Below are 16777 nucleotides of genomic sequence, written 5' to 3'. Positions count from 1 at the left end.
AACGTTAGCTCTCACTGCGGTCTCCCTAGCCTAACTCAGAAGTTGGGGAAAGCGTGAAAAGTCAAATGAGTTGTAAATCTCCCAAGAGGCATAATTCAGGTAAGAAACAAAGGGCAGACAAATTTCCCTGTCCTCAGGAACTTAAAATCTCAATAAGGACATTAGACACAAACAGAGGAAAGATTTCCAGGAATGCCTGCGAAGCGTGGGTGGAGACAGCAGGCTACGACATACCCAGAGGAAAAGAGGCCATTTAGAACCCAAGTGGTCAGCCGCGCTACCTGACGGAGGTTGGTGTTTGAAAGGGACCTTGAAAAATGAGACATCAGTGCCCAGAAGTCCCTACTTCTTTTAAGTCTTAACTCTTAAGGTTCCAACACGTTTCCCATTTTTTGCGGGGATGGATTCCATTTTTTAGGCCAAAGCCCAAAGTATAAAACCACAAATTGATGTTTTATGGGCATACACTTATGCTACTTCAAATTTATTAATTCCAGGGGCGCCTGGGTGGCTCAGTCAGTTAAGCGTCCGACTTCGGCTCAGGTCATGATCTCGCGGTCCGTGGGTTCGAGCCCCGCGTCGGGCTCTGTGCTGACAGCTCAGAGCCTGGAGACTGTTTCGGATTCTGTGTCTCCCTCTCTCTCTGTTCCTCCTCTGTTCATGCTCTGTCTCTCTCTGTCTCAAAAAAATAAATAAATGTTAAAAAAAAAAATTAAAAAAAAAAAGAAAAGTCAAGTTTTGGAGTGCCTGGGTGGCTTACTCAGTTAAGTATCTGACTCTTGATTTCAGCTCAGGTTATGATCTCACGGAGCCTGTTTGGGATTCTCTGTCTCTGCCCCTCCCCTACTCGCTCGTGCACACGCGCGTATGCTGTCTCAAAATAAATAAGTAAACTTAAAAAAAAAAAAAAGGCAAGTTCTTATATACCATTACAAATAACTGTTAGTAAAACTGACAACTTCTACATCATCATTCAATACCAGTTTGAACGATCCCAGCAGAGTGTTTATCTACGCAACTTACTTATGTCTGCAACACATTTCACCAAATCAGAGGTGCGTGAAATGTAAGCTAATGCCATTGTCTTAAGCGCCACCAAGAAAGGAAAAACACTGCCACACAAAGACACAATGCTTTCTTATCTCTTGTAATTTAACTTTATAATTGTTAGTATTCTTTGTAACTTATTCATATTTTCATTTTTTTGAGAGAGAGAGAGCAAGTGAGCGAGGGGCAGAGAGAGAGAGAGAGAGAGAGAGAGAGAAAAGCGGGGCTTGTGGGTTTTTTTTTTTACCTGAATTGGGGCTCTAAGCTCACCCGAAGTGAGGCTCACACTCACGGAACTGTGAGCCAAAGTCAGATGCTTAGTGACTGAGTCACCCAGGTGCCCGCTTATTCATATGTTTAAAAAACACATAACACTCTTTCAGAAAACAAAAAGTATAAATGGAACAAAATTGGTTATGATGACTGAGCCACCCAGGCGCCCACTTATTCATCCATTTAAAAAACACATAACATTCTTTCAGAAAACAAAAAATATAAGTGGAACAAAATTGGTTACGATGTGTATGAAGATTCACAAAGTTAGACCCCTCATTGTGTTTCTTGCAGAACATTTTCGGAGCTGCCTGGCTATGGATGACTCAGCTCCGAAAAAGGATGCTCCTCTCCTGTCCTCGAGACTTGGCAACACTGAGCTTTGTTGTGTAAGGGTGAGCGATGACAACTACCACCGGGCAGCAACCTGGCCCATGGGGATGGTAAAGTGCAAGCCCGCTTCACAGGTCTTAAAATGCGGAGAGGACACACAACCCGAGCCAGTAAAATACAAGATGGCCATTTGGCTCCTCCTGGCCTGCCACACTGTGGTCACAGATGTCACTGCGTGTTTTCTAATTTACCTCATGGTGTATTAAAAACCTACCTGAACGAGGGGTGCCTGGGTGACTCAGTCGGTTGGGCCCCCGACTTCAGTTCAGGTTTACGGGTTCGAGCCCCTCGTCGGGCTCTGTGCTGACAGCTGGGAGCCTGAAGCCTGCTTCGGATTCTGTGTCTCCCTCTCTCTCTGCCCCTCCCCCCTCACGCCCTGTCTTCCTCTCCTTCAAAAATAAGTAATAAAACATCAAAAAAACCAAAAAATTAAAAACCTACCTGAACGGAACGGTTTCTTTGTGGCAGTTGTAAATGTGAGGCTTTACCTAAGACAACCCTTGCTCACCTGTGTCAACATAGTTTGCAAATATAAGTAAAATGAAGAAACCCGGAATGTGGGCACTCTTACCCAGCTGACTGCACAATGCCCCTGACCTCACACTTTGTCCTCAGCCATCGAGTCAGGGCAAAGCTTCCTGGATCTGTCTCTGGGCTCTGTTACCAGACGGTGGCACGAGTCCCGTTTCCCAAAGCCTGTTCGCTTTACACGCTTTATGTCAAGTGTCCCCGTATGAGGAATGGTTCCCTCGCCTGTTTTATCACTTCAGTGTCTTACGTGGAATAGAGGTAACTTCTTCTGCACGTCCCTATATGTGTATTTCATCTTCTCGTTTCATTTGTTTTTAGATTTTTGTCAGTAACACTCGACTTGCACTGAAATAAGGTGAAAACCATAGTTTCACGTTTATTCTTCTCTATTTTCAGAAGATCTTAATTTGGCAGGAACAGCGTGAGCATACTAAGGGCACGAGAAGATCTTGTCGCAATGAGCGATGAACCTTGACAGCGGCTCCTTAGGACATCACCTTCTGAAACTGACTTCACCCTTCACCCTTCCTGACCTCCAGGGTTGTCAGTGTGGGTGGCACTGGGTGAGACACTGATTGGGAGATTGCCATGATGCCATTTTACCGCAGGCGTAGCCGATCTCTTTGCCCGTTCCGTGAAGTTCTTAAGTTTTCATTTTTAACAAGTAGTCAAGTTCTGGTTTTTCCACTTGGCCTAAGGGGGGGCAAGAAGCATTTATAGATGAAAAGGTAACACAAAACACATGCAAAACTCACAATAACCACAAAAACCATAGCCATGCCTTAACAGGACCATGTGCCTGGCAGACACAGACTACAACGACAATAGCTGACAGTAATCACAGTCATTGCTTCCTGGGCCTTACTACGGGCCAACGCTGCTCGAAGCCTTTGCACGAACCGGCCCAGCTAGCCCTCACCACTACGCTCCCTGGTGTCCATTTCACAGGCGAAGAAACCGAGGCAAGAAAGGTGAAGCGAGGTTGCAGAGGAAGGGGATAAAAGCACTGGGACCCACCCAATGACCTGGGCTTGGAGTCCAGGACTCTTGCTGTCACTGCCACCTTTGTCCGGTGCTACAGGCACCTTGAGTAGTTGCCCCAGACAGAGACTTGGGCTCCTGTGGAGTGAGCCCAAGTAAGCATGCAGAGGAGAGAGCTTAACTGAGAAGCTGGCACAGAACTAATCTACTAAGTGTGTGTACGCTTTGTATATAGCAGGCCTGGGTGTGCTCCTTTTCATAATTAAAATACATATTATATATATATATACATATATATATATGTGTGTGTGTGTGTGTATGTGTGCGTGTATACCTGTGTGTGCATTTTTTTTAAAGTTTATTTCTTTTGAGAGGGAACAGGGGGAGGAAGAGAGAATCCCAAGCAGGCTCCACGCCGGTGACTGGTGACTCGGGGCTCGATCTCACAAACCATCATGATTGTGACCTGAGCCAAAATCAGGAGTGGGATGAGGGGCGCCTGGGTGGCTCAGTCGGTTGAGCGCCTGACTTCAGCTCAGGTCATGATCTCACGGTTGGTGGGATGGAGCCCCGCATCGGGCTCTGCCCTGACAGCTCGGAGCCTGGAGCCTGCTTCGGAGTCTGTGTCTCCCTCTCTCTTTGCCCCTCCCCTGCTTGCACTCTGTCTGTCTCTTTCTCTTAAAAATAAATAAACATTAAAAAAAAAAAAAAAGAAATGCAAATCAAAAAAGAAATGCAAATCCCATGCTGGCAGGACCTCTGAAACCCTGCAGGGGCTGAGGTCACTCCCCCAGGAACCAGGGATCCAGATGTGGGGAACAAAGTGGACTGCCTGGAGGCCCCCTTTCCCTGGGCATCTCCCCACATCACTTTCTGGTGAGCTTCTCAACCCCAGGCCCCAGCTCCTGAAAGGCTCTGCCCACTGTGTTTCCTCCTTCCCTCCCGACCATGGTCCTCAACATGCCCCGTGTTTATTTACTCATCCACTGTGCTCTCCTCCGTGACAGGCCCCTGTGAGCCCACGCCCAACCTGACAGCAGGGACCCATTACATACAAGCTTAGTGAATAAACCAATAAACGCGAACACAGCTGTCCCATCTTGGGGGCGTTCCTTTAGGTTCTGACAGGGGTCTCTGATTTCCCTTGACTTGCTCCTAAACCTTTGAGAATAGCTCGGCCAAGCTTGTTTTCTCCCCTCATGGTAAGAGGCTCTCGCTGAGGAGCCCCTGCTGGAGGTTCCCAGAGGACATGGTGATGTGGCCCGGTGAGGTCCCTCCTGTTTGACTGAAGACCTAATTCCACCGGGCTCAGCACCAGGCAGGTGTGTGAACCGGTACTCAAGAGAGCAAGACACACAGACCCAACCAACAAAGGGCAGGGCCTCAGCAGGGCAGTGATAAGGCCAGTGAAGTGCTTAGAAAAGATAAGAAGGAAGCTTGTCACTTAAGGGACAAATAGTATCACGGTAGTGAACACATTCATGCCAAGAAGACAGAAGTTACAAAGAGCAGGGCTTTGAAAGTGAATGTGGCCAAATGATTCTCAAGGCACCGGGAGAGTAGAAATAGGGTGACCGGGGGGGGGTCACCTGAGTCCAGTGGAAGCCAGGCTAGGAGTGGTCTGTTCTAGATTGTTGAGACTCTAATACCTTAACGTTTGAAAAGCGCAAAGTATTTCCATGTTGCCTTATTTAATCCTGGCAGTGACCTTGTGGGGAGCATCACTGCCCCCATTTTATAGATACTAAGGTCTAGAGAAGCTAAGCTCAAATTCACATGAATCTGAATGGAAGATAAATATTGTAACTCCAGGACCACTAGAGAAACATTCCTTCTCCTTTTGGTCTCAAATGACATTTTATAGCCCATCCCTTTTCTCCTGTGAAGAGGGAATTCACTTTTGGACTTGGGTTGGGCACAGTCTTGATTCAACACAGTGACAAACTGTGACTCGGGAATCGGAGACTCTCTCAAATCAGAGACTCGAGGGTTGGCTCTGGCTATCGGACAGCTGGGGATGCCAGCCAGGTCCCCATTCAGCCTGAGACGATACTTATGGGAAGTGCAGTCTGCTGAAAGGTTACATGCCCCCCAGGGACCACGGCAAGCAAAAGGTAGGTGTGAGCTGGGACAGAGCGTTTGTACCCCTCACAGTCTCCTCAGCCTTCTCCATCTGTCTGTGCTTGTCCCCCCCCCCCCCCACCTCCACCTTGGGGAGCACTGGCCCCGACAGCGCTCATCCTTGATGGACACTCAGAGGTCATGGCTCACCACCACATGAACTCTGCCTCTTTGGGGGTTGCCCTTGGTCAAGAGAGGTGCTGTGTATCAGTACCGTTTAGTTTGGAAGTAAGGAGCCCTGGGCTGTGAATTCGCAGCCTCCACATGTGTGTACTTGGAAGGCATCTGACCCCCAAGATGTCGAGCTGTGCCTGGACAAAGTTAGTGGAGTCTGGAGGACCTGCCCCCATCATTCCCTCCGGTCCAGGAGAGCCTCAACATTAGCACAAGGAGGAGCTTACAAAGAATGAGGCCATGTTTAAGGAGTCAGTTCAGGTGGGGGCTGATGGCGGCCATCTTTTGCTTCCAGGCCGGAAGACCCTTAAGATGGCATACGAGGCGGAAGGGAGAAATGATGCCAGTTCTACACAGGCATTCAGAAGGGGGTCTTTTCCCGCAGCCTCTGAAGAGACAGGTGCAAAGACCCCAGGAGTTGAGACGACATCGGAACTGTTGGGAGTGGTCATGCCTTGACACTTCTGCTGCTCTTGGACTCGGCAAGCACTGCAAGACTTCTCTATGGGATCCCAGGCAAGTGAACGCCCTTCAGCTGAAAAATGGGGCAGGAGAATTGGGCTCAACTTCCTTCTTGCCTCATGACCTTTGCCGTGTCATTGTATGGCTTTCTATTTATAAAAAGGTAATTCACGGCGTCTTCTCGCTGTCTCCCGTGCCTTCATTGGAGGCGAAGGCCTCCCCTCCTCCCCGAGTCACCCCCTCCCTCACAGAGCAGAGACCTCAGGGTGGGCAGAGGTTTCAGCAGACCCTTGCAGGACTTGGGCAGGGGGGTGGGAACCCACACCACTAGCTGGGAAGATTGGGGGTGTTGCACCACGGATCTCTAGTCATACATTTAAACATGTTTGAGGCTCCTTTCGAACAACCAGTTTGCTGTCTCTACTCCTCACTGCCTATACCTTCCAAAACTCACCTTCCCCAATTTTAATCTTATGTGAAAAACATACCATTTTAAGACTTTTAGAATTGTCCTCCTTTAATTTAACAAGAGGAATATCTTCCTAGCTATCCGCAAATGCACTTTCAGCGATTAATATATTTATATGAATTGTTTGCAAATATTACTCAACATTCAGTCCTTAGAAATCCCTACATACCTGGGTTTTTTTTTTTCCTTTCTTTCTTTCTTTTTTGGGTTTTTTTTTTTTTTTTTTTTTTTGGTTTCCTACCCACTTTCTTTTTGTTTTCAAACAGAGTTGAAAGTTTCAAGGACTTTTCCACTCTAACTCCTAAATCCCTTTTCCTGCTTATCTTAAGTAGGATTTAGATAATGTGTGGCTAAGTAGACCCAAATACTTAGAAAAGAAAGGGGGAGGGGAGAGGAGAGAGAAAGGAGCAGGGAAGGTAAGGAACAAATCTACTGGACGTGAAAAACACCAATGCCCATCGTAAGAAAGTGAAGACACACATGCGCCCACTGAGCTCTCTTCCAAGGGTGGAAGGTGACGTGTGTTCTGCGTGTCTCTGAAAGATTCAACCAAGTCCAGCTCTCTCACAGGAATCTGAAGAGGGAGATCTCAGCCCCGGCATTTTACAGGACCCCTCTTTGAAGCAGGTTGGCTGCTGTCGTTAATCTCCACACACGTTGCCGAGAATACATAGTTTTTAGAAATAATTAAATTTTTGACGTCATGGTGAGTGAGTGATTGGGACTTCACCAGCTAACACTTTTTTTTTTTCCATATAAACACTTGATAAAGCCATAAGAAACAAACCGTTCTCTCCAGGAGTTGTCACGCTTCCTCCCAGCTAGCCCCATCATGACACCTTTCTATATGCAGGGCTCCTGGCAGGGTCTGTGAGGCTTACCCAGGATGAGAAGGATCCGAGTAAGCAGTAGTACCCAAGGATCTGCTTGACTCATTGAGTGGGGATGGGTAGGACTTTGTCCAAGTCTTCCCCAGGTTCTGGGGCGAGCTCAAAGGTCCCCTCGTCCCAAGAGTCTCCCTTCCCTTGTTGTCCACATTAGAATTCATTGCTCCCTTGGAGGGATTGCCATAGACCTATTTGTAATCTTTTTATTACACCTTCCTCTTTTTTTTTTAATATTTATTTATTTTTGAGACACAGAGACATGGCATGAGTGGGGGAGGGGCAGAGCGAGAGGGAGACACAGAATCCGAAGCAGCTCCAGGCTCTGAGCTGTCAGCACAGAGCCCGACACGGGGCTCGAACTCACCTGAGCCGAAGTGGGATGCTCAGCCGACTGAGCCAGCCAGGGGCCCCCTCTTCTTCCTCTTTCCGACTGCTTAGGATTGTGTACAGAGCAGACACCTAATACATGTTTGCTGTATTGCAAGGTCTATTTCTAACTTCTTCAATATCATAGGAATCTGAACTTGGCATTAGACGTGGGCAATTCCTACTAGCTACAGCCACTCTTGGTTTGATGTTCTGCTATCACCACTTGAAACCCTTAATATTTCACGAACAAGAGACCCACAGCTTCATTTTGCATTTCTGTCTACAAACTATGTAGCCCGTCCTGATGTCTCCATTTATAAGTGGAAGGGTGTGCCGACTTCCCTAATTGTACTAATGGCAGGAAAGGACACATTTCGGCATAGGAGACATTTTAAAAAGACGTGGCCGGGGCGCCTGGGTGGCTCAGTCGGGTAAGCGGCCGGCGTCGGCTCAGGTCATGATCTCGCGGTCCGTGAGTTCGAGCCCCGCGTCGGGCTCTGTGCTGACCGTTCAGAGCCTGAAGCCTGTTTCGGATTCTGTGTCTCCCTCTCTCTCTGACCCTCCCCCATTCATGCTCTGTCTCTCTCTGTCTCAAAAATAAATAAACGTTAAAAAAAAAAAAAGATGTGGCCATGTTAAAAAGATCATTTTGTAATCCTAAGGAAGTGATTCCAAAGAGAGGTCCTTAGGAAGCTTGTCATAATAGATTAAAAAGAAGGGTTGGCAGGGCACCTGGGTGGCTCAGTTGAACGTCTGACTCTTGATTTGGGCTCAGGTTATGATCTCACGGTTCGTGAATTTGAGCCCCGCATCCAGCTCTGTGCTGACTGCCGAGAGCCAGCTTGGGATTCTCTCTCTCCCTCTCTCTGCTCCTCCCCAGCTTGTGATCATGAGCGCAGTTTCTCTCTCTCTCTCCCAAAATAAATAAAACATTAATAAAAAGGAGGGTTGGCAATAACAAGAAGATAGAACGCTCATAGAGCGTGGCGGTGTTATGTTGAATATTTTATTTTTCCTGCTTGCACTCCTCTGATACACTGCCTATAAACAATGTTATTTTTATTTGCATAACTTTGCAGTTTACAAAGGTTGTTTGCTTTCATGGTTTTGCTGCATCCTTACACCTTTGCGAAGCATGCACTTCTATGATTTCCACTTAACAGATGAGAAAAGCAGAGTTAAGGAACCAGTGGCCTCAGGGGCACCTGGGTGGCTCAGTAGGTTAAGCATCTGACTTCAAGTTAGGTCATGATCTTCTGGTTTGTGGGTTCAAGCTCCACATCGGGCTCTATGCTGACAGCTCAGCGCCTGGAACCTGCTTTGGATTCTGTGTCTCCCTCTCTCTCTCTCTCTGCCCCTCCCCCACTTGCATTGTATCTCTCTCTCTCTCTCCCTCCCTCAAAAATAAACATTTAAAAAAACAGAAAAGAAACCAGTGGCCTCAGGGGAAAATGTCTTGATATAACCAAGAGGTGAACCTACCCACTTTGGGTTCTGAATTTGGGACTCTTCCCCATTTCACGGTATTCACCAACGTGCAGTTTGCCAAGGATCAGAGACATCAGTCCGAGGCCTGTACGGGTTACATTTCAAACTGTTTAAATAAACATCAATAAGATCTGACTATCGTTAACTCGCGAGCAAAAGCGCAAACTCACTTGAGGGGAACAAGCCGTGAGTCCCACCTACAGTCGGTCCTGTTTTGTGGAGGGAAAAGGAAAAAAGGGCTCAAAGTTGCTCTGCGTTAGGTGCCTTGTTGAGTAAGCCCAGATAACCCGGAGAGGAAACAAAGCTCTGAAACCACTCTCAAATGAGCTCCGGCTGTTTCACTCGTGTGATCGCACCACATACGTAAGCTGGCCGCCTTATTTATGTGATAACCCACCAAACAAATAAAAGAGAGCTGTCCAGCGTGCTTGGTCAGAGCAAAGGGAAAGTGCGAGGTGCCTCGTTCCCACTAGCGAGGTCTGAACTTTCCCACATCCAACGCGGCCCCGCTCCCTAGAAGGAAGACTGAAGCGCATTCATCGAACTGACCCAGTTCGAGGGGCCAGTTCAGGCAGAGTGTAAGAGAATACCGTGTCAGGGACTGAACACCCCGTTTCTGTCTGCACGAGGGCCAAGCCCGGACGTTGTCCGCAGTGGCCACAGATACCTGTGAGAATCGTGTGGGCATCTAAGGACAAGACCGGGATCTTGGCAGTCGGAGGTGTGAGGTGCTGGTCTGAGCTGCTGATTAAGACAAAAGCCTAAGCATTGATACGGCAGGAATCTCTTTGCGTTTATTTTATTGAACAAACACATGGCGCTTTCTACAGCCCCCACACCGTGCCCGTAGGGGCTTCCGGGGAGGCAGCCCCCTACGCCCCACTGCGAAGAGTGCCATGACTCTGCCTTCCTGCCAGTTCTCCCTCTGAAGAGGCACGCTGAGAAACCAGCCAGGCTCGTTGGGTCTTTCCTCACAGGTACGCAGGACAATTCTCTTTGCTTTTGCCCGACTCTGGTTTTACACGTAAGGTGTAAGTTTTGAGGGGCGCCCGGGGAAGCTCCCTCGGCGAGGCGTCCGACTTCGGCTCAGGTCGTGATCTCATGGCTCGTGAGTTCGATCCCTGCCGTAGGGTTCTGGGCCGGCGGCTCAGAGCCTGGAGCCCGTTTTGGCTTCTGCATCTCCTTTGCTCTCTCTGCCCCTCCCCCACTCACGCTCTGTCTCTGTCTCTCTCTCTGTCTCTCAAAAAATAAATAAATAAATAAACCTTAAAAAAATTAAAGAGACAGAGATAAGAAGTAAAAGGGGCCCAGTGGTCAATCTACAAAAAAGATGAGCTGTCCAAAGTTCCGGAATTTTCCATCCCTATGCACGGTTTTTATACCGTAAATGTACACTTCATACGTATATGCTCATCGATACTATTATTTGCATGGCTTTAAACTTTAAGTAAACAATATCATATTTCATTTATCATTTTATAACTTGATTGTCTACGCAAAGTCGTGTTTTGCAATTTATCCCTGTTCGTGCAATTGAGTTCATTTTAATGCCACAATATAATTTTTTTTTTAACCTTTATTTATTTTTGAGACAGAGAGAGACAGAGCATGAACGGGGGAGGGACAGAGAGAGAGGGAGACACAGAATCAGAAGCAGGCTCCAGGCTCGGAGCCATCAGCCCAGAGCCCGACGCGGGGCTCAAACTCACGGACCGCGAGATCGTGACCTGAGCTGAAGTCGGACGCTTAACCGACTGAGCCACCCAGGCGCCCCGCCACAATATAATTTAATATAATTTAATGCCACAATAACAGTTTCTAGTATCCACATGAAAAGAAGAAACGAGTAATAAGTTTAATGACATTTTATGTAACCCAGTATAGCCAAAATATTATTTCCACCTTTAAGCAATATACTATTGTTAATGAGCTAGTTTGCATTCTTCTTCCGCTCGGAGTCTTTGGAGCTCAGTGTGTGTGTCCTCCGTATAGCACATTTCAGTTCAGGCTGGCCCTAGCTCAAATGCTCAAAAGCCTCAGGGTCTCATGGCTCTGCATGGGACCGCACAGCCGTGAACTATTCTATTGCCTAAATCCGCCAGAATTTGTATCAAAGGGAAACGTTGACGGGCTAAAGTTAAAGAGGTTGTTTATTTTTACTGCAGGACTTGTCAGAGCTCTTAATGGCATAAAGTGCATTATGAATCTCCAGGACAGTGGGGAGATGCACACAGAATTCAACAAATATATTCGGTCACGGAACACTTCTTCATGGAGCGCTTTGCAAGACGGGGGTTCCGCAAACTATACTTCTGGAGTAGAAGGAGCCTGAGTTTTAACATTACATCCAACTAAGCCAGAGCCTGCTCTCACACTTACTAAACACTTGGACATTCAGGGCCTTCCTTTCCACGTCACTAAGCGGATACCACAATGCTGCCTGTTTGGGATCTTATTTTAAAAAGAATGTGTTTCAAGCATCCAGTACATAGCAGGTGCTTAACAAATGTTAGGGTCCTCTGGCTCTTCTCTTTTCCTTGCCCCCTCTCTCCTAATTCAAGAAAACTATCCCTTAATTGGGAAAGACGTGATTGGCCAATTCACATAAAATTAGCAATTACCAAATGAATCGATAGGAAATTGTATGCCAAATCAGTGAGTTGTAAACAAACAAACAAACAAAAATACGTCTATACCCGAAAGATGAGGCCATAGTTGAAACCCCCTCTCCTCGGGGTTGGTGTCTTCAAGTACCATCTTGAAGACCATCAAGTAGACCCCCTCAGTGTCTACACCACGGTGCCCAACTGCCTTTTGCAGCAACTCCTAAAGGCTGTAGTTGTCTGTTGCCTTTGTGTTTACTTGTGTGTTGTCCTTCTCGGCCCCAGACACATCCTCTACAGGGGCAGGGCCAGGTCTGGTGTTGGCCACCCCATACCCAGTGATCAAGACAGTTCCCCGTGCATAGCAGGTGCTCAGCAAGTATTTGCTGAATGAAAATGATTGAACGAACCTTGTGTACACAAATGGATAAGAATTGGAAGAAGGGGAGACAAAACAAAAATAGTTGGATGAGTGCCTTGCTGTTAAAAAAAATGTCATGTTATGCCATATAGTTGCATAAAAAATGAAAATAGTTAAGTCATGTACCTCTGAGAAGGACCACAAATTCGGTGCTCTTAGTCATTAACAACTTGGCGGGAATTACTCAGCAAGAGTTTTCCAGTGGTACAGCTGGTGGAGAGCCAGCTCCAGTCGGTGGCAGAGGGGAGGCTGTGGGGTGTTGATGGAGGGAAGGGGGAGAGGGTGGCCCGTTTCAAGGGAGAGCTTGGCTCCCTTGGGCTCTGCTTTGCACCTAGCTTGCCTGGCCCCGGGTGGATCTGCCTCCAGCTCGAATTGACTAGTTAGCTACACTGAGCTGTGCTTCGGGCTCTGACACAGTGTGCCCATAGCCAAGGCCACCCACCGTGACCTTGTGGGGATAGTGCTGTCACCCCTCAATGGACATTGGACCACATCTCTGGGATGCAGGATATGCCCCAGAGAAGGCTCTTGGTGGGGCTTCAATTCCCAACTGACTCCGAGGGCTCCTGTCCCCAGTGGTAAGCTTCCTTCTTCCGAAAGGTTGGTTGTATTAGTGCGACTTTCTTTTGAGGGCCTAAAAGTGGGTTCACGTCTAGATCTCGCTAGAGCCCCTTAGCTTTCTGATAAAGTGGTAGCAGGAGCTCAGACAGGGGCCTCTGGCTCCCACCGGGGGGACCAGTGTGAGTAAAGCCGCAGAAGAGAGAAAATCTCTAACCTATACGTGATCACTAGAAAGAGGCTCAAGGTGGGTACCAGCCTCCTTAATGGCAGAAGAGCCAACATCCTGTCCCTGCAGGTGGATGGAGATGGAGAGACAACTTTTCTCCGTGAAGATTGTTCTCTGTGATTTAACGCAACTTTTATTTATCACCTTCAAAAACCTTTATTGCTGTGGTCAACACGGATACTGCAGGCCAGGGAGCAATGGCCCTTTCAGTTCATTGGTTTCTCTCAACTGGCTTTCTTTGAAAGAAATTTGCAATACACTGAGGGCTTTCCAAGAACTTTTACCTGCGTTTCCTCATCAGACCTGACATCCACCCTCCCAAGTGGGTGTTACCGGCTTTCTTTATAATATTGATGGGGATGAAGGGCTTGATCATGGAAGAAACTTTTCGTTGTTTGTTAAGAAGTTACCGAGGCAAATAAGAACCGTTTTCAAGCAAGAGGAAAATCTGAAGTTCCAGAAATTTTATCCAGTGGCTGGCGATTGGTGACAGGAGGAATGGCGGGGGGCGGCGGTTACCCTTCCTCTGCTTTTGGAGCCCACCTTCTCTCCCCAACACCTCACTGCCTCCCACATCCTTGCCTAGAAACGGCAATCACCTCGACGATCACAGCCACGCAGGGGAGGTGCCAGGGAAAGTAGAAATCCACAGAGTCTTCTAGACGTCTTGTAAGTAAAACTTCTCTAATAATGACAGGAGCCACTACTCGATGCACTTAATTTTCAGACACCTAGAAATAAAACTTGGCCAGAGGTATCACTGCCCCCATTTCACAGATGGAGCAAATAAACGATTTGCCCAAGGGTTCAAGTCAATAAGAAGCAAAAGCTGGGATGCAAATCTAGGCCTTCAGTGCCCGACGCCAGCCCCTTGAGTCCTGGGACACTCTAGTCGCTGGCTCTCGTCTGGAGCTGTCACTAGCTTACCTGGAGGAACTGGTGAGAAGGGGTCCTCTCCCAGCACCACCACTGGCGAGGTGGGGATCTTACCCACTGCTGCCCTGAGGGCTGGGAAGTCTAAGGGCCAGAGAGGTTGTTCCAGGGGTAAGGGCCAGAGGCAGCAAGAAAAGGACACGCAGGGCCTGCCTAGACACTTCTCACCCAGCACGCTGACTCTCCCAGGACTGACGCCCTGGCTAAGGTGCACCCCCACCCCCCTACCTCCCCGCCACCTTCCTGCTCCCTCCTGCTCTTCCCCCCACCTTCGCCCTTGGCAGTCTGGTGCTCTTAGCTCCTGCCGTCTTTTTCAGTTTTCCTGGCGATCTGGTTTGTCAGGTGGCAGCGCTTTGCTGAGACCCTTAGGCGATCCCAGACCTTGAGTCTGTTTCATGAAGAACTGGCCTCGCCAGCCCAGCCAGCCGGGCAGGAAGGTGGGCAGCGCTGCACTGCGCCCTGAATCCCGACAGGTTGTCGGGAGCAGTTGCAGAGCCAAGGACCCGAGTCCGGGCTTGTTCAGAGTCGGCTTCCCACTCATGATCCATGATCCCTCTCTTGCATTGTCACACCTTTTTTATCCTTGTAATTTCTGCACCAGCCTCTAATTATCTTCGCCTCAATGCTTTTGGAAGAGGCGTCGCGAACATCGTCATCCCCTAAGTTCTGAAACTACGTGAATTTCTCAATTTGTGAAAATGCCTCTCGTAGACTGCCCCGGTGCTGGTGGTTCCTTTCCATTGTTTTCTTTTTTTACCTTCAAAATGTCCTTTCCCCTCTGATCGGTCTCCAGTGAGCCCCAGCCACTTTAGTCTGGCTGTCCCACTGGGTAAAGCTCACCGAGGGTCAAGAACGCCGGAGCAAGCTCGGCTTTTGCAGGGCTGGATCCAGAGCGAACGTTCTCCACCCTCTTCTCAGGCCACCTATCAGGAATGGAGCCCTGAGAGTGTCCCCTTGTTTCTTTTCTTTTTTTAACATGTTATTATACAAACATGTATAAAATTTTATTTTATTTTATTATTATTATTTTTGTCAACATATATAAAATTTTAATGGTCAATGACCCAATCTATCCATTACCGGGCATCAACAATTATCAACATGTTTCCATCTATGCACTCGGCCACTGCTGCCTACACTCATATCATTTGGAAGCAAATACCAGATAGTATAACATTGGATGTGTATTTCAATCATTATAGTTGGCCTTTGAACAACATGGGGGTGAGGGGTGCTAACCTCCCCCACAGTTGAAAATCCACACGTAACTTTTGGTTTTGCTTTGTTTTTATCATTTAAATCTTTTTTTTTTTTTAAGTTTATTTATTCGGAGAAAGAGAGAGGGCAGGCGGGAAAGTGCGAGTGGAGGAGGGGCAGAGAGAGAGGGAGAGAGAGAATCCCAAGCAGGCTACGTGCTGTCAGCTCGGAGCCAGACACACGGCTCAAACTGACGAACCGCAAGATCACGACCTGAGCCAAAATCAACCAACTGAACCACCCAGTCACCCCTACATATAATATAACTTCTGACTCATAAAAACTTGACCACTAACAGCCTACTGTTGACCAGAAGCCTTACTGATATCGCATTGTTAACATATATTTTGTATGTTATGTGTATTCTATACTGTATTCTTACAATAAAGGAAGCTAGAGAAAAGAAAATATTAGTAAGAAAATTGTAAGGAAGAGAAAATACATTTACATACTGGATTTACTGAAAAAACAAACCAAAACAAAAAAAAACCTCTGTGTGTAAGTGAACCAATGCAGTTGAAACCCATGTTGTTCAAGGTCAACTGTATATCTATCTAAAAGATAAAGACTGTTTTGAAAAGTATACGATCATAGTAACATGACCATTACATCTTTGAAAAATTAAAGTGAATCCTTAATTTCATCATACATCCAGCCAGTGTTTACATTGGCCTATCGTTTCTTTTACTTCATTTACTTGACTTAGGTTTCAAAAAAAAAAAAAAAAGATCCATACGCTGAGATTGGTTGATATGTATCTGAAGTCTTTCTTTTTTTTTTTAAATTTTGTAATGTTTATTTATTTATTTTGAGACAGAGAGAGACAGAGCGTGAGCAGGGGAGGGGCAGAGAGAGAGGGAGACACAGAATCTGAAATGGGCTCCAGGCTCTGAGCTGTCAGCACAGAGCCCGACACGGGGCTTGAACTCACGGACCGTGAGATCATGACCTGAGCTGAAGTCGGACACTTAACCGACTGAACCACCCAGGTGCCCCTGAAGTCTTTTCTAATCAGTACCTTCTACCCCCCCCCCCCCCATTTCCGTCCATTTTCTGTGCACATTGCTGTTGTTGAAGAATAAACCAAACCATTTGTCTTGTAGAGTTTCCCATAGTCTGGATTTCCTGGTGATTCTCATGGTGTCATTTAACATGTTCCTCTGACCCTTGTTTGTTTAATGAAGTAAATAGATCCAGAGGACCTAGATCACACTTAGGGTTGATTTTCTTTTTCTGAATATATATTTACATCCATCCTAATCCTGAATCTTAAGACCCTTGAATGGAAAATAATCCAGATAACTACTGACTCCATTTGTAATGGGGTACTGGGTGCGAATTTTACCTCCAACTTAAAAAAATTTTTTTAATGTTTATTTATTTGTGTGAGAGAGAGAGAGAGAGACAGAGCGTGAGTTGGGGAGGGGCAGAGAGCGAGGGAGACAGAATCTGAAGCAGGCTCCGGGCTCTGAGCTGTCAACACAGGGCCCGACTCGGGGCTCGAACTCACGGAACTCGAGATCATGACCTGGGCCAAAGTCGGATGCTTAACCGACTGAGCCACCCAGGTGCCCCTGCCTC

The 16777-nt window shown here is 47.3% G+C and overlaps 1 long non-coding RNA gene across 1 annotated transcript; it reads left to right on the top strand.

The window, feature by feature from the left end:
* Positions 1-2331: 2331 nt before the first annotated feature.
* LOC123381018 lies at positions 2332-6160 on the top strand. Its single transcript, XR_006587523.1, has 3 exons — positions 2332-2502; positions 2641-2807; positions 5816-6160. It is a non-coding gene; the product is annotated as an uncharacterized LOC123381018 (long non-coding RNA).
* Positions 6161-16777: the final 10617 nt, after the last annotated feature.

This window comes from Felis catus, chromosome D2 (assembly GCF_018350175.1).
Source record: "Felis catus isolate Fca126 chromosome D2, F.catus_Fca126_mat1.0, whole genome shotgun sequence".
Lineage (NCBI taxonomy): Eukaryota > Metazoa > Chordata > Mammalia > Carnivora > Felidae > Felis > Felis catus.
Note: the sequence above shows the minus strand (reverse complement) of the source record. Positions and strands in the feature narration are given on the sequence as shown.